The sequence below is a fragment of the Callospermophilus lateralis genome, chromosome 3 (assembly GCF_048772815.1).
Source record: "Callospermophilus lateralis isolate mCalLat2 chromosome 3, mCalLat2.hap1, whole genome shotgun sequence".
Taxonomy (NCBI): domain Eukaryota; kingdom Metazoa; phylum Chordata; class Mammalia; order Rodentia; family Sciuridae; genus Callospermophilus; species Callospermophilus lateralis.
In genome coordinates, this window is record NC_135307.1 from 27,104,117 (window position 1) to 27,124,893 (window position 20,777).

Consider the following 20,777-nt stretch of genomic DNA (forward strand, 5'->3'; position numbering starts at 1 on the left):
ACCACTGAGCCACATCCCAGCCCTATTTTGTATTTTATTTAGAGACAGGGTCTCACTGAGTTGCTTAGTGCCTCACCATTGCTGAGACTGGCTTTGAACTCATGATCCTCCTGCCTCAGCCTCCTGAGTCGCTGGGATTACAGGCATAGGCCACGATGCCTGGTTCTAGTATCTTCTTGAAAGTCTCCTCCATTGCCCTGGTGAAGGTAACACTGTTTCTTTCTGGGACCCAAAGGAAACAGAGAATTTGAAGGTTGGGAAGTGACAGATCTCCAGTAAATGCCACAACATGGCAAAATAGGTACCCAGTGGAAAGAGGCAGCATGGAGAAGTGGCAAGAGAAGGAGAAGTGGCAAGAGAAGGACACTGGCAGCCAAGGGCGGTGGCGCCCACCTGTAATCCCAACAGCTTGGTAGACTGAGGCAGGAGGATTGCAGGTTCAAAGCCAGCCTCAGCAACATACTGAGGCCCTAAGCAACTCAGTGAGACCCTGACTGTAAATAAATTACAAAAAAGGACTGGGGATGTGGCTCAGTAGACAAGTGCCCTAAGTTTAATTCCCAGTCCAAAGAAAAGAAAAGAAAAGAAAAGGATTCACCTTCTGAGCCCTTTATCAGCAATCCCTCCTTGGAACACTATGCACAGAATTCTGACACCTCTTCCTGGCCTGGAGGTGATAGGTGCACTCGTGATAGATTAGTGAGGTCTGTCCTGGGTGGATTGGAAATGGCAGCAGGATGGGCTTGCCCCCTCTGTAGGAGACCCTCACTAAACATAGTAGTTTTCATATTCTCAGCTTCGCGGAAAGGGAAGTAGGGCTCTGCTGGAATCCGAAAGGCCAGCTCCCTGTTTGTCCAGCATCCACTCCCACCAGCACTGCCCAAGTCCCGAGTGGCTGAGCACCGCTCCTGGCCACCCCTGACCTCTCAGCAGTGCCAACGCCCTAGCCAGCCCGCCCCTTTAATCAGCCTTAGCCAGGTCACGTAAGGACGTCTTTCTCCTGGGGCCTTTTTAAAATTCTCTGTGCAGTTTTGGGTATTGAGCTACATCCCCAGCCTTTTTAATTTTTTTTTGGTGGGGGGGGGGCTACCTGGGATTGAACTCAGGGGCACTTGACCACTGAGTCACATCCCCAGCCCTATTTTATATTTTATTTAGAGACAGGGTCTTACTGAGCTGCTTAGCACCTCGTCTTTGCTGAGGCTAGCTATGAACTCAAAATCCTCCTGCTTCAGCCTCCTGAGCCGCTGGGATTATAGGCTTGCACCACTGCACTAAGCTCCTGGGATCTTTTTATTTTATTTTATTTTATATATTTTTATATTTATTTATTTTTTTTAAAGAGAGAGAGAGAATTTTAATATTTATTTTTTAGTTATCGGCGGACACAACATCTTTGTTTGTACGTGGTGCTGAGAATCGAACCCGGGCCGCACGCATGCTAGGCGAGCGCGCTACCACTTGAGCCACATCCCCAGCCCTATATTTATTTTTTAGTCATAGGTGGACACAATACCTTTATTTTATTTTTATGTGATGCTGAGGATCAAACCCAGTGCCTCAAGCATGCTAGGTAAGTGCTCTACCTCTGAACCACAACCCCAGCCCCTATTTTATTTTTTTTTAATATTTTTATTAGTTATAGATGAACATTGTGCCTTTATTTTATTTATTTTTTTATGTGGTGCTGAGAATCGAACCCAATGCCTCACGCATGTTCGGCAAGTGCTCTACCACTGAGCCACCACCCCAGCCTTCCTTTCCATCTCCAAATGCTCAGCCTCACAGGGGAGTACATTTGGTCACCTGGATTTCTGCACTCCAGGTGACCCCCACTATTCAAGCCTCCCCATCATCTCCAGTCCCAGCTCAGGGCACCTGAAGCTATTCCAGCAGCACACACCACAGCTGGCTGAAGGTAGAAGACAGATAGAGGAGCATTCATGCCACAGGCATCCTTTGATGGGCGCTGGGGCCTTAGTGATCTCCAACTAGTCCCTAGTAACAAAGAAGATGAGAAGGAAAAAGAAATCCTTTTCCAAAACTACCTCCTATCTGTTTTCACTCACACAGAGGAGCAGCCTTTATTTATTCGTTTATGTCCAGGTTATTTATTGAGCATTTGCTATGTGCCAGGCAGCAGTGCACAGAACAGGTACGCCCTCTGCCCTGAGGGGAGGCACACAGGCATAATCCAGCAGGTCTGGCAGCACAGTGAAATGCCCAGGTGGAGGTGTGCACAGGAGGGACCTCGAATCATGGTAGCATGGAAGACTTTCCCAAGGAGGTGGCTCTTAAGTCCAGAAGGATGAGGAAGCTGATCCGGGTGGAGAGTGGGGACAGTATATGCGCGGATCTGAAGGTGTTCCTTCCAAGAGCTTGTGGTTGCTGGCTGGTCACTGTGGCTGGTGCTCAGAGCTGGAGAAGGGAGTTGCCAGAGGAGCTAGGCGGGCAGGTCCTTTAGGACCTGAAAAGACCTAAGGGGTTCGGGTATTCCCAGAGCAGCTCCCACCCCACCTGAGCCTGTCCTCTGCCTGCTGAGGCAGGTGAGATCCTGAACGAAACTTGCCCCGTTCCTTCCTGTACTGTGAGCTGAGAACCTCTGGGCAGTTGCCCTATCACCACTGCCGTACCCTGGGAGTCAGCAGACAGACAGACAGAGCCGATGACAGCCAGGGGCAGGTGGGCAGCTGGGGCTGGAGGAGGAACTGCAGAGGACTCCCACACACCTGTTGAAGGAAGGCTTTCATGCAGTCTCTGATGACTGGCTGGCCCAACCATTCGGGGTAAAATAGGCCTTCTGGAACTTTCTTTCTCCTATGACTAAGTAGGCTTCCAATCCCCTCCTCCTCTCACAAACCCTCGAACCTCTTGGTCTCAGCTAATCCCTGCCAGGTCTGCTTCCCTTTGGAAAATGGGAAATGGCGTGACCATGTGGAGGAGCGCTCCGGGTGCCTGGGTAGAGCCTAGTGTGCGTGACAGTGTCTCATAGTCGAGTGAGGAAGTAAATGCATGGGAGTGGGGTGTTCGCCAGACTCACATGCCTTCAGTTTGCATCTGGAGAACATGTACATGTCTGCACAGGAGAGTGTGGCAGGGGTGTTTATGGACACAGGAGACATGTGGCATGCGTGCGCGCGCGTGTGCAATGTGTGCTGTGCATGTGTGGGACTCTGCCACCCCAGGACCATGACTGTGTTTGCAGGAGAGAAGTTGCTGGGCTGGGATATCTAGATTCACCAAAGCAATAAACACCAAGCTATCCTCAATGACCTCTCCTTTCCCATCCATTCTCTACCCAGCAGCCAATGCGAGTTCTTAAAAATGCAAATCAGATCATGTCACTCCTGGGCTGCAAACCCCTCCTGTGCTTCCCATTGGATTTGGAACAAATCAAACTTTTTGTTGTTGTTGTTGTTGTTGTTGTAGGGATTGAACCCGGAGGTACTTACCATTGAGCTTCAGCCCCAGACCTTTTTATTTTTTATTTTAAGGCAAGGAGAAGTTGGTTAGGGCCTCTAAATTGATCTCAAACTTGTGATCCTCCTGCTTCAGCTTCCTAAGCCGCTTGGATTATAGGCATGTGCTACCATGCCCAGCTCAGATTTTGACTGGCCTACACCACATGCCCCAACTCCAATCTTGACACATTGTGACTTGCTCTCCTTTCACTCCTTGGGCACTTCGGCCTCAGTCATAGCCCAGAACCTGCACACCCACCATCCCCTCTCTTGGTCCCCTGTGCTATCCTGGCTCCGGATATCAGTCCAACATAATGATATTAACAGTTTCAGAGGTCCACAGGTGGGCGTCTCCATTGCTCTGGGCCCAAGGTGAGGCCGCACATCATGGCTGAAGGGAAGCTGCTTAGTGCATGGCAGGGTCAGGAAGCAGAGAGAGATAAGGAGGAAGCGGCCACAGGGAAGAGGCACCCTTCTAGGACACACCCCCAGTGACCCACCTCCTCCAGCCACACCCCACCTGCCTGCAGTAACCACATCATCAGTCCATGTGAACTCTCATGAAACAACCGTTATATTGTATTTTATTATTTTTGTTTTGTTTTTTGATACCGGGGATTTAACCCAGGGCACTTTACCAGCTACATCCCTAGCCCTTTTTATTTTTTATTTTGAGACAGGACCTCACTAATTTGCTGAGGCTGGCCTCAAACTTGGGATCCTCCTGTCTCAGCCACAGCACCTGCCGGTAATCTGATCATTTAACCAGTGAATATTCCTGCATTAACAGAAGATTTGGGGGTGGGAGATACGTCCTATCCAAACTAGAATACTGGCCGCCCAATTTAAATGGGTCCTCCACTCCCCTTCCCTTTGACCACGTCTGTTGGTCTGAAGCAGACACTGAGACAGGAGTGCGTTCAGTTTGGTAGGGAGAGTGAAAATAAAACAGGGAGATAAGGGCACAGTGGTGCATCCCTATAATGCCAGCTTTTTGTGATGCTGAGGCAGGAGAATCACAAGTTCAAGGACAGCCTTAGCAACTTTTCGAAGCCCTAAGCAACTTAGTGAGACCCTGTCTTAGAATAAAAATTAAGAAGGATTAGGATGTGGTAAAACACACTTGCAAAGCACCCTTGCATTAAATCTTAAAAAAAATAAAGAAAGAAAAAGAAAGTAAAAGACCTGAATGAACACATCACCAAAGGAAATGTGCAAGTAGCAAGTAAGCATCTGAAACGATGTTCAACCTGGCGTCATTAGGGAATTGCAAATTAAAACAACACTGGATCTGGGCACAGTGGAGGCTGAGGCAAGAGGATCGTGAATTCAAGGCTGGACAATTTATTGAGGCCTTAAGGACTTACTAACATTCTGCCTCAAAATGAAAAATAATAAGGGCTGGGGATGTGGCTCAGGGGTTCAGCACCCCTGGGCTCAATCCGTGGATCCAGAAAAACACCACCACAACAACAACATTGGAGCTTTGGAGCGAGGTGTGTAGCTCAGTGGTAGAGCTCATGTAAGAGGCCCTGTGCTCAATCCCTAGTACTAAAATAAAAAACAAACAACAAGAATATTGAGATATCACTATGCATCTATCAGAATGGCTGAAACCCAGAACCTAACAACACCAAATGCTGGAGAGGATGAGGAGCAACAGGAACTCTCACTCATTGCTGGCGAGAATGTAAAATGGTAGCACCACTGTGGGAGACAGTTGGGCAGCTTCTTATAAAACTAGACATACTCCACTGCACAATCCCACCACTGAACTTCTTGGTATTTGCCGACATCAATCAAAAACGTAAGTCCCTACAAAAACCTGCCCATGGAAATGTATGGTCATTCACAAAACATGGAAGCAATCCAGATGTCCTTCAGTAGGTGGATGAATAAATAAACGGTGATACAGCCAGACAATGAAGTCGTATTCAGCGCCAAAGGAAATGAAGTATTAAGTTATGGAATATGAAGGAAACGTCAGTGCATCTGACTGAGTGAGATGATCCAATCTGATAAGGCTACACTTGGTATCACTCCAAGTACACGACACACTAGAAGAGGTAGAACCGTGGAGTCAGTAAAAAGATCAGTGGATGCCAGGGGTTTGGGGGTCTATCAATAATCAGAGATATGTCACTGCTCTGAAGGACGCTGCAATGGCCCTGTGTCTTTGTGCATTTGCCTAAATCCATGGGATATACATACAGCCCCAAGAGTGAGCCCTGTGTAAGCCATGGACTTTGGGTAACGATGATGTGTTCCTGAATGATGATGATGATTAAGATGATAATGACATAAAGGGCTGAAGATGAAGCTCGGTGGTAAAGTGCCCCTGGGTTCAATCCCCAGGACCAAAAAATAAAAAAAATAAAAATGAAGACAGAAAAACAAACAGTTCACTTGGGAGATTCTCCCTGACCTGCCGCCCCTCTCTCCCACCCTGGATCTTTCTCTCTGCTGCCCAAGTGTTCTGACCACCCCACAGGGGAATGTGTTTACTGGGGCCTCTGCCTGCTTTCCTCTTCTTCGTGGTTTGCTGGATCCTTTGTTAAAGATTTTCCAGTTTAGGGGCCAGCCTGGCTGGAAGCTTCTGGATCTCCGGTTCCTCTGCCAATCTTGTAGCCACCCACCCCCCAGCTTCCTGCCAGCCCACTGATCTTCTAGAAAGAATTTCATAAACAAGTGACAGCCCTGAGCTGCTCTGCAAGCACTGTCCTGGTATAAACGTGCACTCTGACACCCAACGGAGGAGAAGAAAATTCAAGATTGGGGAGAGAAGAAAGTCCCGGATAACTCATTAACGTCACCTCCAACCAGGCTTAATCTGGCCTCCTTTGGAGCGAGTCTGAAGTGAGAGGCAAAACATCTTCCCTCCTCACCCTCCAAGGGAGGGAGCTGTCATGCAGAACAGACTTGAGGGGAGCCCACCGACTGTGAGCCCCACTTCCATTTCCCAGGCCTTGATTAAGACTTTTAGGGGCATTAAGCTCTGAAAAGATTGGGCATCTCCACCCCAAGGAGAAGTGCAAAAATATAATCAAATATAAGCTTCAAATAAATGTGAGGGAGCCCTTCAACACTTTGCATAGATTCCAAGATGACCACTTTGAAATCTTTCAGTTTTTGAAATATGCAATATGAAATTCTTAGGTGGGTTTCCTCCTTCTTTGCTGATTTCCTTGTGTGGGTTTGTTCTGCACGTTGCTCCTATTTGTAAGCAGCTCACACCCCCGGCTGGTCTTCCTGCCTAGTGGTGGGCTGTGGTAGAATCATTTCTGAGCTGACCTTGTCCAGGTGGCTCTGAGATAAAGGGTCCCTCCATGAAACAGGGTCACTGACTCAAGTTCTTTCTCACCAAGACTAGTGAGCTTGCTTCATCCTCCAAGGCACACCAGCTCCAGGCTGATCAGGGACAAGATGAGCAGGGAGGCAGGGGGGACAGAGTCCTGTCTAGGCATTAGTCCTTGGGCTAGGGTAGTTCAGCTTACGACATCAAACTTGAATCAAATTGATTGCTTCTGGGATCCCTGTTGTAAGCTAAAAGCAATTTGGGCTGGAGTGGGAGGCCAGCATGCGGTCTTATCATCAGGGGCCTGGGTCTCTTCGGACCTAGGGTGGCCGAGATGGTGGAACAGAGTGGTCAAGAATCCACTTTGGAACTGACCAGCCATGAAGGTACATTGCCTCCTATAAGTGTTAGAGGGTCACCCCTGCACTATAGATGGGTAAAATGAGGCCAAGTTCACCTGCACAAAGATGGAAGAGTGGGGTCTGCTAAGGGGGTCAGTGTTGAGATGTGGCTCAAAGTAACCTTCAGGGACCACAATCTGGAGCCCCCTTTTCACGTTTTATCATCTCCTGGAGCTTCTGATGCTAGAGTGAAAGGTGAGAAGCCTCTGGACATCAATATCATCACTGCATGTTTGGTCCTACTATGTGCTGGGCGTTCAGGTAAATGCTTCAAAAATGTCATCTCATCTACACAGCATCCCTGCAAGGTGGGCAATTTTTCTTTCTTTCTTTTTGGTACTGGGGATTGAACCCAGAGGTGCTCAAGCCACATCTCAGTCCTTTTTTGTATTTTATTTAGAGACAGGGGTCTCACTGAGTTTCTGTGGTCCTCACTAAATTGCCGAGGCTAGCTCTGAGCTCTCGATTCTCCTGCCTCAGCCTCCTGAGCTGCTGGGATTTGCCCAAAGTAGGGGCTTGCTGGGGACTTCTTACCGGCTGGAAGGGAAGCTTCATGAGAGCAAAGCAAGTCCGACTCCTGGCTGTAACCCCAGTCACAGAACCTAACACAGTGACTGTTGTATTGTCAGCGAGCAGTGGATATCTAGCAAGTGAATAAATCAAGGAACGATGGATCAACTTCTTTTGGATCCAAATCTTTGCTCTTTTCTGGTTTCGCCCAGTCCAGGTGGCTCTGAGCTAAAAGCAGGAGCCCTGGGAACTTCCTGGTGGAAAAGGCACCCTGGGCAGAGCTGGCTGGGGCAGAGCCCAGGCCTCCCGGCTTCTGCTGATTCAGGGAACCCCTGCCCTCAGCCCTGCCCAGCACACCTGGTGGTTATGTGGAGTCCCAGAGGATACTGGGAGGGTTTCGCCACAGAATCAGCATAGGGGCTGTATATCTAGTGATTCAGAAGATCCTGCTGGCCTCCCTTATCCTCAAACCTTCTGTTGCCATGGCAACCAGCCTCCATCAAACCAGAGCTTGCTGAGGGCATCCCAGTTAACCCCTTCCTGAAGAGCAGGGCCCTCAGTATTCTTGTCCATAGGGCCTGGATGCTGATGCTCAAGCCCAGAGACAGTGGCCCAGGAGCCACCAGACAGAGGAAGGGTGGGGTTGTGGGCAGTTCAGGCTGGGGAGGTCAAGGTTGAACAGGGTTGAATCTTTGGGTCAGCTCTGCAAACTCAGATATGCCTGGCAGCTTTTCCAGCTTCAGTTTGCTCTCTTGCAGGGTGGACAGAACAGTGTGCCCACTCACGGTGCTGCACACGGGTGGGACGTGGACTGCATGGTGACAGATCTGGGGAGCTGGTGGCACACAGTTAACGCCAGTTCCTGGAGGCCAGGTTCAGGGTATCCACACAGGAGGAGCTGGGTGACACACTGTTATGCAGGGGCCCCACATGTCAGGGGACAGCTCACCAGTCCTAGACACACAGAGTGATTCATCTGGAAAAAAGGAAGCCCACAACCACTCAGACTGTCCCAAGCCTGGAGGTTGCCCAGGGAGAACCCTTCAAACAGCCCATTCATTCCACCTTGAACTCAGCCCCCTCCAGTCCCACAGGGCTCTGGACTTTCAAAGTGAGAGGTATTCAAGTCAGGCTGCAGGAGGCTGGTGGAGAAGGGGAGGCCTGAGGGGAGTCTGAGGGGAGAAGTGGGACTGGGCCTGGGTTATCGGAACTCATAGCAGCCTGTGGGGTGTGCTGGGCCCTGTCCACGCCAACTCCTCTCAACTCCAATTGAGCATAAAGACCCCTGGAGGATGTGAGGGTAGAGACAACCAGAAAAGGTAGCAGTAACGTCCCAATCCCCAGTTTACGGAGGGAGCGCAGGGTTCAGAGGGATGAAGGCCAATAAGGTCACATTCCTCACCCGCTGCTTAGAGGGGTGGGATGGCTCCCCCTGCTCTGGGCCTACAGACCTCCTGGTCCTGGTCCCTGCCCACCTCTTGGCTCACTTTGCATGTCTGGGCCCCAGCTACTCAGTCTTTCTTTTTTTGGGCACCAGGGATTGAACTCAGGGGTGCTTAACCACTGACCCCATCCCCAGCCCTATTTTGTATCTTATTTAGAGACGGGGTCCCACTGAGTTGCTTAGGGCCTGGCTGAATTGCTGAGGATGGCTCCGAACTTGGGATCCTCCTGCCTCAGCCTCCTGAGCGGCTGGAATTACAGGCGTGTGCCACTGCCCACCCACCCCCCGGGGGTGGTGGGAATTGTGCTTTCTCCATCCACAAGGCTTCTGCACACAATGGATCACCTCTACCTGAAGGGGCCATGCACTCTCTTCCCAAGTTCAGTTACTGCAACTCCTTCACAGTAAGTTACTTATGAAACACTAAACTGTCGATTTTGAAATAATGTCAGAATACATAAAAGTTGCAAAAAATCATACAAATAATCCCCGTCTTCCCTTTGCTTGTTTTCCCTGAACGTTAGCCTTTTACCCTGCTTACGTTTGCGCTGGTTGCTGGGTTCCTTCCCAACTCCCTCTTCATGGACTTTGCGATGCCAGTGTGAAATTGGCCGTGGACAAGAGCACCCCAGAAATTGGTATCTGGACTTTTTCCCCTTGAGAGTTGATACTTAAACAGTTTTAGCATATTACCATTTTATCCATCTCCCTCTTCTCTCTCTCTCTCTCTCTCTCTCTCTCTCTCTCTCTCTCTCTCTGTCTCTCTATTTTTTCAGTGCTGAAGATTGAACCCAGGCCCTCATGCATGCCAGGCAAGCAGTCTACCACTGAGCCACTCTCCTCCTCTTTTCTCTCTTTTTAATCAACCTTTTCTCTTTATATGTACAGGAAGTAGGTGTGTACACTTACTTTTTTTTTTTTTTCTGAACTGATTGAGAGTAGGTGACGGGCTGGGGATGTGGCTCAAGCGGTAGCGCGCTTGCCTGGCATGCATGCAGCCTGGGTTCGATCCTCGGCACCACATACAAAGATGTTGTGTCCGCCAAATAGTAAAAAATAAATATTAAAAAAAAAAAAGTAGGTGACATATATGTCTCTTTATCCTTAAATATTTTTATGTGCATTTCAAAAAAAAAAGAAACAACAAAAAAACAAGGTCATTCACTTATATAATAACCACAGTATGTTTATCCAAATCAGAAAATTAGCATGGCTACCGTTCTATTGCATTTTTCAAATGCCTCCAACTATCCTACTAAACTCCTTTATAGTAAAAGAAGAAACTTTCTCTGGTCCAGTGCCCAGTGCAAGCCTACATATTGTATTTAGTTGCCATGTCTCTTCGATATCCTTTAGTCTAGTACTATTCAGTCTTTCCTTGTCTTTCATGACCTTGAAATTTCTTTAGGGGACAGACCACTGATTTTGAGAAATATACTTCAGGTGGGTCTTTCTGGTGTTCCTGCTTGGTTAGATTCAGGTCCTGTAGATTTGGGGGTCAGGGATAGCACACAGATGCTGTCGTGGCCATCTCAGGGCATCCCATGGAGGGACACGTTATTGTCCCATTACTGTATGAACTTGGATCACTCCATGTTTGCTACTTTTCTCAGAATCCAGAAGGATTTTTGGGATGTTCATATTGACTTTACTGACTGAACATCTCTAACCTGAAAATCCATAATCTGACATGCTTCAAAATTCAAAGTTTTTTGAACACTGACATTACACTCAAAAAGTTCAGGTCTTGGGTGGAACATTTCAGATACTGGATTTTCAGATTAGGAATGCTCAACCTGTAGTTGCAGTCTACATTGATGAATTTTGCCTGAAATGATTAATATTATGGGTGATAGTCAAGCAATTATTTTATTTATTTTTGGTAGTGGGGATTGAACCCAGGGACAGTTAACCTCTGAGCCACTTCCCTACCCACTTTTATTACTTTCATTTTTATTTTTTTGTAGTGGTACATGGACAGCATGCCTTTATTTTATTTTTTTCATTTTTATGTGGTGCTAAGGACCAAACCCAGTACCTTACACATGCTAGGCAAGTGCTCTGCCTTTGAGCTACGGCCCCAGCACCCCCAGCCCTTTTTATATTTTATTTTATTTTAATATTTTTAGTTGTAGACAATACCTTTATTAATTTATTTATTTTTATGTGGTACTGAGGATTGAACCCAGGGCCTCACACATGCAAGGCAAGTGCTCTATCACTGAGCCACAGCCCCAGCCTATTATATTTTATTTTGAGACAGGGTCTTAACTAAATTGCTTAGGGCCTTGCTGAATTGTTGAGGGTGGCTTTGAACTTGTGATCCTCCTGCCTCAGCCTCCTGAACTGCTAGGATTACAGACACGCACCACTGTGCCCAGCCTTAAATGATGATTTGAAAATTTTGAGTTTCTTTAATTAAATTTATTTATTTATTCTAATTTGTTATATATGACAGCAAAGTGTGAAAATTCTGTTATTATTTCTGCATTCTACATTAAAGAAGAGCTTCTTTCCTTCCCCATTTATTGTTGTTGTGGATGGATTTTTTTCTTCTTCTTTATTTGTGGTGCTGGGTTGAAACCTAGAGTCTCAAGCATGCTCGGCAAAGGCTCTACCACTGAGCTGCATCCCCAGACCCCAAACATTGTTTATTCATTCTTTTATTTATATCAAAAGATATTCATGGATTCTTATATAATTCTTTGAGTTATAATCTGTAATTCTCATTATTTACTTCGTATAAATAAGGCCAAATTTGTCCAGGGAAACCCAGTTATGCTGGCTCCTGTACCTATTGACAACTCCCCATTTATCTAATTTATTTTTTATTTATTTGTTTGTTTGGTTTTGGTCCTGTGAGTTGAGCCAGGATCTTTCTTTTTTAATATACCTTTATTTGTATTTATCTATTTTTTTTTTTTAATGTGGTGCTGATGATCGAACCCAGGGCCTCATGCATGTGAGGCAAGCGCTCTACCACTGACCCACAACCCCAGCCCGAGCCCAGGATCTTGCACATGCTAGGCAAGTACTCTACCACTGAGCTACAACCACAGCCCTTTAAAAATTTAATTTAATTAATTTATTTTGCAGTCCTGGGATTGAACCCAGCGGTGCTCTCCCCCTGAGTTACATTTCCAATCCTTTTTACTTTTGTTTTTTGAGACTGTCTCAGTAACTTGACAAGACTGGCCTTGTACTTATAAATCCTCCTGTCTTAACCTCCAGGGTAACTGGGATTACAGGTGTGAACTACCACACCTGGCTTATTTTATTTGTTGTTGTTGTTATTATTATTATTATTATTATCATCATCATTTTTAGCATATCCTCGTTTTTCTGGCACAACCAGATAGTCCAGGTTTGTCTTGTACTTTCTCTGAGCTGGCTCTAGAATTAGCTGTTTCCCACAAGGCCCCGGTTCCCTTGTGTAAAGAGTGGTATTTAGAAACCAAGATCTGGGAGCGAGGGATGCTCCCTGCCTCTGGTCAAGGTGCACCTTTTAAATTTCTGACAACAGACTGCATTTCACAGTCATGGCTGTCGAACAAGCCCTTCAGTTTGGCATTTAGCTCTCCTTCTGGCCATTCTACTCATCCAGGAGCTGAGCCCATCATAACCACTCATCCAGGACTCCTTCCTCACCCTTCTTTCCAAGCCAGCCTACGAGACCCTTTTGTCCTGTCTTCCTTTCCACTGGACCAGCGCCTAGAAGTCCGTTGGCCACAGACTGGAACTTCACAGCAGGCCGGCCTGTGCAAGGCAAGGTGGATTTCTCTTGGATTTTACCACCCTCATCTCATCTCTGCCGTTACAGGTCCTTCTTTGTTTTACATAGGAAATTTAAAACAAAGCCCTTCCTGGGCTGAAGGAAATCTAAGGGAGCTCTTTCAGAAAGCACAAAATAACATTTCTACATGCAAGAAGTCGCTGTGTCATGGTTAATTGGATGAGTTTTCCTTTCTCAGTGTTATCTATAATAATAGTGTGGTACAGGGTGTGGTGGTGCATGCCCGGGATCCTAGCAACTCAACTCCAGTCTAAAGCAGGAAGATGGAAAGTTCAAGGTCAAACTGGGTAACTTGGTGGGGCCCTGTCTCAAAGTTTAAAAAAAAAAAAAAGGGCTGGGATATCGTTGAGTGGTAGAGCACCCCTGGGTTCAATCCGCAATCCCCAATAAATAAACAAATAAATAAAATAATGTGAACAATCAATAGCATTTAGATTTGATGAAATGAATAACAACTAGTTATCCTTCAAAACTGAGCTCTGTGGTAGAGTGCTTCCTAGCATGCACAAGGCCCTGGGTTCAATCCCCAGTAGCACAAAAACAAAACACCAAACAAAACTAGTTGGGCCAGGGGGTACATGCCTATAATCCCAGTGACTCCAGAGGCTGAGGCAGGAGGGTTGCAAGTTTGAGGCCAGCCCCAGAAATTTAGTGAGATCTGTGGCAACTTAGCAAGACCCTGTCTTGTAATAAAAAATAAAAAGGACTAGGGATGTAGCTGGTGGTAAAGTGCCTCTGGGTTCAAATCCCAGGATAAAACAGGATTCAAACCACTTACCTCCTAAATTCTTTTCCAGCATAACACTCAACACAATTGGTAGCATAGATTTGGGGGTCACTATTGGCCTGAATGCCACATGGGTGCACACCACACCAATCTCTCCATTTTGAATTCATTCCTTCATCTTCAAAGCCTGATGAAGGTAGATGCTCAGTAAAGATTTGTGAAAGGAAATGACTGACTCAGTTAATCTTCACAAGGAGCCTGGAAGCAAAGATGGCTTTTCCAGCTTTACAAATGCAGAAACTGAGGTTCTCAGAGCCAGACTTGTCCAACGTTGGACCGATGCATGGTAGAATCAAGATTCAAATTCAGATACATCAGATGGCAACATTCGTGCAGTGTTTCCTCAGAAGACATGGCTTTAGCAGAGAATCAAATTGAGTTTTTAGTCCCATGATGAGTTTAGTCCCCAAAGGAGGTCTACATTCTTAGAAATTGGGACACAGCACTAATATGATTCAGGAAAGGGCACAGAACAGGGCAGGTGCTGCAAAACCAGCCTCCAGGTGAGGCCTCAACAACCCAGCTCGTCCTTTCCCACACTCCCATGGGGGAGCCCTGGACTGCCCTGCCCCCTCGTGAAAGGCCAGGCAGAGGCCAATCCGACTCAGACACAAGAAAACTGGCCTGGCCCTGCCAGACCCCTGCATGGACCCACCCCTAACTTTGTCTGACAGGCTCTGGGCCCCTCCATGATTTTTTCTTTTTGTTTTTGTTTTGGTATGGGGGATTGAACTCAGGGGCAGTTGGTCACTGAGCCACATCCCCCAGCCCTAATTTGTATTTTATTTAGAGACAGGGTCTCACTGAGTTGCTTAGCACCTCGCTTTTGCTGAGGCTGGCTTTGAACTTGTGATCCTCCTGCCTCAGCCTCCTGAGCCGCTGAGATTACAGGTGCGCCACCGCACCAGCCCCTCCATGGTTGTTTCTGAGGCCAGGAGCACACCTCTCAAGGGCTTCGTCTTCCCACCCTAGCTGCCTCCTGCACATGCGCAGCCGCTGAGCAGAGCTGCCATTACTACTTCTGCTTCAAAGGTAAGGAAACTGAGTCTTCAATACTCACCAGAGGCTAAGACTCTCGTTTTCTCCAGCTGTACAATGGGAGGATCAGATTTGGTGGTGACCCAGGCTTGTCCAGCTCTCCAGCTTCATTTGATGGCCAATGGCCACCTCCTTCGTTAACACCCCACCCAACCACAGGGCTTTCCTGCCCTCTTCCAGGGGAAAGGGCACTACTGAACTGGCTGAGTCAAACACAATCCTCATTCATGTTCCAAAGACCTTGATTGGGTCACCACCTGATCTATACTCAGTCTGGGCCGGGCAGCCAGGCTGAACTTGCATGCAGATGATTTGAGAAGCACTAGGATCATCTTGGTTTCTTTCTTTTCTTTTTTTTTCGTAACAGAAAAGCCACACATCCTGATACTTCACACTTACACACACTGGTGGGTGCCAAGTATTCAGACCTCCCCACCCTGTGAAGTAAGCATGGTTATCTCCCCATTTGCAGATGGGAACACAGACAGAGGGAGGTTAGCAACTAGCCCAAGGTCAAGATCTGGAATATGAACTTTATTTTATTTTTTGGTACTGGGGATTGAATCCAGAGATGCTCTACCAATGCTCTACCTAACTAGCTTAGGGTCTTCCTAAATTGCTGAGGCTAGCCTCAAACTTATGAGCCTCCTGCCTCAGCCTCCTGAGTTGCTGGGATCACAGGCCTGTGTACCACCTGGCTGGAATCCATTGCATTGCATGGCCTCAAATTCCACCCTTGGCAGCCCACACCCTTCCTCCCTCCCTCCTTCCCTTCCCTCTCTCTCTCTCTCTCTCTCTTTAAACAGGAATAGGAATACACGGAATTCATGACTTGCCTGAGGTGTGGGAATATCAGACTCCTGTCCCTGCTCTCTTTTGGAGCTCAAACTCTGCAGTCAGGAGCCTGGACACACCTGGACCCTCCATGTGAAGGTGGGCGAGGTGTGAAGGGGCGGGGGAGGCCAAGCCGCAGACCCCTCTGGATGTACCCACTGATTGTGAATCTCCTGCAGAGGCAGGGAAGGGGTAAAGGAGCTAGAAGGGGTGAACAAGGCCTTTCTCCTCCTAGCACATCTTCCACCCCTACTGCTGCCTCAGTGCTGGGCATTGGGGATGCGGCCCCCTGTGGAGGATGTGGGTGAGGCTGAACGGGGAGGGGGGATCTCAAAATGAGAAGAAAACCACAACGACTTGGAAATGGGGCTGTGCAGGGACCCAACTTGTCCCAGTGAATATATCTGGGGTCTGTCTTCTGAGGTATGATTGAAGGCTGTCCCTTTGGTAAGCAGAAGTTTGGAAAGGCCTGAGGATGGGCAGGAAGGGAATCTGCTCAGTACTTACTGCCTGTCCCCTCCCCACTGGTGTATCTACTCCTGGGGAGGAGGTGGTAGCTGATGGGGGTGGGAGCACCGTTCCCCGGTGGGGCAGAATCTGGCTCAAGATTAGACCTCAGCCTGGTGGTCTCCATCTGGCCCCATCCCCTTCCCTTCACCCACCAGGGCCAGCCTCTGGTCTCCAGATCCTCACAGGTGAGAGAGGTGCAGGGGACTGCAAAACGTCTGCAGGTGCTCAGACATGCCTGGGGTTCCAGGTGAGGTGAAATGCCAAGGGCAGTGTGCAGCCTGCTCTCCCTAAGGGGGAAAGGTGGAGAAGGCTCTGCAGGGGCTAAGACCCTCCAGTTCCGGTGCAGGTGGCTTTAAAGCAAACTCTTCTCGCCCTGCTTAGGACACAAGAATACAGCCTCACAGAGTGTGAATACACTCCGCAGTCTGATCCGCTGCAGTGAGCATGCTCAAGCAGTCCCAGCCAAGCCATGGTCACACTTGCACTAGTATACCTCGTGCGCACACACACACACACACACACACACACACACACAGTTGTTCTGCCTTTCCAGCTTTCTAACACAGGCACCAACAGGAAGATCACACATACTGTGGTACGTATGTTCATGTCCCTTAAAATTGGTATATTGAAATACCAAAGTGAGGGTATTAGGAGGTGGGGACTTCTGAAAAGTCATTAGGTCACAGGGGCAGAGTCCTGATGAGTGGGATTAGAACCCTTATAAAACAGGCCCAAGAATCAGGACCCAGGGATGTGACCGGGGAGGCTGAGGCAGGAGGATTGCAAGTTCATAGGCCAGCCTCGGCAAGCTAGCAAGACGCGTTGCAAAACAAAATTTTGAAAAGGGGCTGGAGAAGTGGCTTAGTGACCAAGCACCTCTGAGTTCAATCCCCAGTTCCACAAAATAAATAAAATTAATGAGTTAATTAAAATAAGGCCAAAGGACTGAATTCTCAACCTTTCTACCATCTGAAGAAGCAGCAATGACCTGGAAAGTTGGCCATTGCCAGACACTGAGTCTGCCAGGACCCTGACCTGGGACTTCCCAGCCTCCAAAATGGCGAGGACTTCCTGTTGTCTATAAGCCACCCAGTCCCCTGTGGAGAGAGTCAGAGCTTCATTGCACCTGGTCCTTTCTTGCCGGGGTAGGGGTGCCCTGAAGAGAAATTGCCCCATGGCATGCCAGTGCAGAGCCGTGGTTGACTTTTCCCATACATCCCAACCCCAGCCTGAGTCCCTCCTGTAGAGATGTGTGGCCTGGGAGGTGAGCGGGTGTCCAGGGTAGAGGCTGGCTCTTAGGAGGGAGAGGCCAATCAGGCTGGGTCTGAGACTCCAATATCAGAGCCTGGTCTCGCTCCCACCCCATCCCACAGGACTTGCACACGGCCCTCTGCCTGGGCGAGGTGGGCTGGGCTACCCAAGACAGAGGTGTGCTCTGAAATCCCCCCCTCACACACACAGGTGAGCGGTCTGGGCACCTACACAGCCCACCCCTCACATGGCCGCATCCCAAGGAAGTCGATGGGGGAGAGGAGAGAGCCCAGGAAGGAAGGGGGTGTTGAAGGAGAAAGAGGAAGAAGAGGAGGAAGGGTGGGTGGGATACAGGGAAGAGTAGCAGGCTGGACACAATGCCTGCCAGGGTCGGAGCCTTGGCTCAGCCTTCTGATAGGACAGGGTGTCACCAATAGTTAAGGGCAAGATTAGAACTCAGGCCTCCAGCTGTATCTGACCAAAGGGACGCTCCCTCGGATCTGTCCTCTCCCTCCAATACCACTCTAGGACTGACCGAGGCTCCTGTGTCTAATGTATTTGAGGTGGAGACCTCTTTGAGGAATTTCCTGTTGCCCAGGGCCCTCCGTGGACTTCACCAAGGATTCTGCATTAGGAGACTCAACGCAGATGCTGCCAGGATATTTCCCATGAATCAGCCAAGATGCTTGCAAGAATTACAGACGGACGCCCAGGCTCCGGAGGGCTGAGCTCCTAGAGGGGCTAATGACCATGTGGCTGCCCTCCCCAGAATTCCTCTTTCTCTCTGGACAGACCATTACCTTCCAATCTGCTGGCGCCCACGGCCTGCTCCCTGCACGCGCCTCTCTTCTCTGCTGGCTCCTCTCCCGCCCCACTCTCTCTTCCTCTTTCTCCTCTCCTTCCTCCTTTAGCCTTCTGACTTGGAAGGGAGCTGTGGGGAGCCAGCTGCCACCTCCCCCAACACACATATCCCATATCCAGACTCCAGATCCCAGAGGAAGCAGATGGGAGGGTGAGAGAGGAGCTCAGGCCAAACATCCTTCTTCCCGCTTCCCAGAGTTCCCCTCGGCATCCCTGGTTTACCTCTGTTCTGAACAGGAACCTTACAGGGTGACAGAAAGGACAGGCGGTGCAAGTTCACTCAGTCCTTTCATGCAACAGGTACTTATTGAGCAACTACTAGGTAGCAGGTGCCGAGGAGCCAAGGGCGAACAAACGCAATAGTGTCTGCTCTCACGGAGGCACCAACTCACCAGAAGGCCCTCTTTGGGGGCCTTTTGTGCCTTCCTGCCTTGGGTGATGTGAACAGTTGTCCTGGGCCCTGCCTAGGAGTCTGGGGACACAGGCAAGTTCAGCTGTTGCCGTGACCATTTGCTCTCTGCAGAGCCTTCTCCACCTGCCCAGCTCCTGGGCTCTTCCTGGGGCACCGTCCACCCCCTTTCCTTCTTGCCCCACTTCCCCCTCCCTGACGGTGGCCATCGGTCTCCCATGCTGGTGGCCACTGCCTTCCTGGAAGAGCTTTCACCAAGCTCAGCCCCAGGTCGGGCTGATTCTGGAGTCTGCCGCTGGGGCCTGGGCTCTGTGTGTTTTAAGGCTCTCCAGGTCTTTCTGCGACACTTCCAGATGGAGAGCCCCAAAGGAGTAAGGACAGAGGCCTGAGGACATCTGCCCTGAAGCTGTGATGTCCAGAGGAGGGGGCCTAAGGGCTTCTGAGAAAGACCGGGGACCTCAGAGCCAGGTTAGAGGAGGCAGGGCTAACGCAGTGGGTCCAGAGGTGGCCTTGACACTCACTCAGGGAGACCAGTAAGAAGCAGAGACTCTGCCTCCTCTTGAGGCGCCACCTAGAGCCCTCTGTTCCTGCAGGCTGATTCAAGGAGAAAGTGGAGCAGAACAGGCATGGGGCCTCTCTGGCTTCTTTCTCTCTGTTCCTCCTTATCTCTTGGTCTTTCAAGGTACAATTCAAATTGCACCTCCTCCAGAGAGCTTCCCTGATGGCCCAGATCAAAACCTAGTCACAGGCTTCCACAAGTATTTCCTTTTGATTATTTGCTTGATGAATCAAACTTGGATTGAAAATGACCTTGAAGTTGGCTGACTCATTCATGCAGGCCTACAGGACGTAGTGTACACAGGTAGACTTGAAGTCAGCGGCCCAAGTGCCTGGGGCCACATACAGTTGCTGGGAGCTCCTGGGAACAGGGTGGCTCTCTTAAGCCTCTCTCCCCCTCACCCATTTGCCTGGGTGATTGCACCTGGAGGAGCCCCTTCCTCAGAAGCTCCAGCCAGAAAACTTGCCCTCTGTGTGGATGTGCAGGGTCCTTCAGGAGCCCAGGCTGGAAAGGACTGAGGGGCCCCTTCCTTCATGTGTAATACAATAAAAACCAAATTTAAAAGTCAGCCCAATGAAGATCCTGGTTTTCCCCACAATGGCCTTTTCATTGTTTAAATGTCACATTCTACCTTTTTTTCCCCCTGCCTCACTTTTTTGAGTGTCCCTCTTCGCTGGTGACCTCAGCAGCACTTGTTACTCTGTGTATTAGGAGATCCAGCTTCGGAGTCCACCCAGCTCAGAATACCCTTGCTGATGAGGAGAAGGAACGCTCTCTGGGGCCAGGCCTCTCTGGGGCTGTCATGTGTCCGAGTTCTCAGTGGGGCCCAGCTGCTTCTGTCTTTATGACGGGCAGAAACCAAAGGCTCCTCACGGGAGCAGACAGCAGCCGCGTGAGCTGCCTGGGAGTGGGATTAGGGAGGATTAGTGCATGCGGTTTGGAGGGGTTCTGGAGTCTTGCAGCCAGCTCTGGAGTCTGAGGTCCAAACATAACAAGGGAAGGAGGAGGAGACTGAATGGAAGGGAGCAGGAGATGGGGGACAAGGGACAGTTGGCTGATTGATGCTTGGGGAGTGCAAAGCTCATTTATTAATTACTAATGTCTAAAAGGTATTCTCTCTCTCTCTCTGGATCAAAGCCAGGGCCTTACACATGCAAAGCATGTGTGTATTCTGCCATTGAACTACACCCCCAGCCCCTAAAGTGTTTTTTTTTTTTCTTTCTAATTTTTTATTTGTTCTTTCTAGTCATACATGACAGGTAGATCATACATACATGGAGTATAACTTCCCATTCTTGTAGTACATAATGTGGAGTTTCACTGGTGGTGTATCCATATATATGAATGAGGAAAGTGATGTCCAATTCATTCTACTGTCTTTCCCATTCCCATCCCCTCCTCCCTTCCTCTCACTCTCCCCTGTCCAATCTGATGTCATATAGTAAAAAATTTGGTCAATTTTGAAGTTTATAGATGACAAAATGAAATGAGCACCATTTCGGTGTATCCTTTTAAGCCATTTTCTATACACATATGTTACATGTGTTATTATTAAAAAAAAAAAAAAAAAACTTGGGTCAAGCCGGATACTGTGGCATACACCTGTAATCCCAGTGTCTCC